The following is a 2,067-nucleotide window of genomic DNA, read 5'->3' on the forward strand; positions in this document are numbered from 1 at the left end:
AGATGACATGGCCTTTCACCCGTGACCCGTCTCAAAAGGGTTAAAGATAAACTAACTGGAGTGATCAACAATGAATTGACCACAGTCTTCTTTACAGATTTGCTCTAGTTATTTTAGCTACTAGAACTGAAAAACAATGTCGTATAGTAATTATTTTAATCCCTTTTTTATATTACTTCAGAGAACAAAATTATGAAAGTAGTCGAAGCTACTAAGCTTAAAACTCAGAAAAGGAAAGTTATAAGAATATTTTTTAAGCTTAGATGATGCAAGTTGTTCACAAGTTGAATGGAAAATGTAATGTTGAACCTCAGTGAATCCAATAATGTTAGGGTTAGAATTTTAAGGGCTTGGACTGACCAATAAAAAAAATAATATATATATATATATTCAAACTGGTTAAATGTATGTCCAAAAAATTCTTTGCATTATAGAGATTACAGGCATATCATAAACACTATATGTATAGTTGACAAGCTGAACTACTTTTCTCTATTTCTATGGCATTAGTATTCCGTGGATAATTCACTTATAGCATGAGTTACCACAGCTGTATACTGATCTTCCAGTAATTTTCTGGTCCTTTATACTTCAGATATCACCTGTTTCTTTTGTCAAAGTGCACTAAGGCTGGTTCAATTAGTTTAGAACTCGCTTTGATGGAATAAACTATACTTCTCATCTCTTAAAACTATCAGTTTCCTCAAACATATTAATTGTTAGGCCTATATTAAACATTAAGCCTTCCACTCCAATGGCAGTTAACTTTGCTTTTAACTTTCCTTGGCCAAACTTCTACTTCCAGTAACTTTACTTTCTCATCTGCTCTGTCTGTCTGCTGTTTCTGCTCGTCTTACACTATTTATATGTTTATCACTTAATTGTCTGCCCGCCTTCTAGAAATCTCTATATTCTTGATGCCAATGTACTGCACGCGTAACTCTATAGTTTCAACATCAATGAATTATTAACACAACTTCCAACAATCATCTGCTTTTAACTCTTATTACAAAAAAACACTAAACAATCATGAAATACTAACTCACAAAATAAATCAATTAATACTACTTACACCAAACAGTCTTTTATACCATGGCAGTGTTTAAGAAATTCTAAAACAAAAGTGGCACAACTCAATAATGTCTTCAAGTATCTCATATTAATGTTTACATAAAAAAGTTATTATCTAAAATATATCTTGATTTTTATTGTTTTATAAAACTATCAAATTCTATTATTTGTTTAAATACAGTCTTAGTCAATCTGTATAAGTGAAAAAGCTTCTCTAGCTATACATGGAGCATTGATACACTACAGGAGTAATTGTTTGGTTAAAATTCTCATGGACATCCAAAGTCTTACCATCATGTTGCATATCTGATGTCCACAGGGTCAGATTATCACGCAATAGCTGCATAATTAAAGTAGAATCTTTGTAACTCTCTTCGCTGAGAGTGTCTAGCTCTGCTATGGCATCATCAAATGCAGCTTTTGCTAGTCGACATGCTCTGTCAGGAGAGTTAAGGATCTCATAATAGAATACAGAAAAGTTGAGGGCTAGACCCAGTCGAATCGGGTGAGTTGGGGGCAACTCAGTCATGGCAATGTCACTGGCAGACTTGTAAGCTACTAAACTGTTTTCAGCTGCTTCTTTTTATCATTTCCCATTGCAAATTCAGCAAGATAACGTTGATAGTCCCCTTTCCTGTGAAAAGAAGAAATAGTTTTTACCAGAACAGACATAAAGTGTCAAGTAGTCATTTTTAAAAGCAAACTCTACGAAACTAAATCATGCTGGGATTAGCAAATGCTTTACAGAAATGTGACTTTAACAGCTCTAAAACAAAAACTGTGTTTTGTTATAAATTGATACAACATAGACCTGAGGAGAAAGAAGACATCTTTAGAATTTTCAGAGATTCTGTGTTTGAATACATTAAAAATAAATAAATAATCTTATGTTGTGACATAAATCTCTGTTAACCCTATCATCATGGATATACTTTACTGCTCATGACACAAGGTTTTAGTGTCTTACATTCAAAATTTTATTAAACTACTTTTTCT

General features: G+C 32.7%; 1 pseudogene; it reads right to left on the reverse strand.

The window, feature by feature from the left end:
• LOC106478707 overlaps positions 1-2,067 on the reverse strand; it is a 28,254-nt pseudogene that overhangs the window by 7,007 nt on the left and 19,180 nt on the right.

This window comes from Limulus polyphemus, unplaced genomic scaffold (genome assembly GCF_000517525.1).
Source record: "Limulus polyphemus unplaced genomic scaffold, Limulus_polyphemus-2.1.2 Scaffold242, whole genome shotgun sequence".
Lineage (NCBI taxonomy): Eukaryota > Metazoa > Arthropoda > Merostomata > Xiphosura > Limulidae > Limulus > Limulus polyphemus.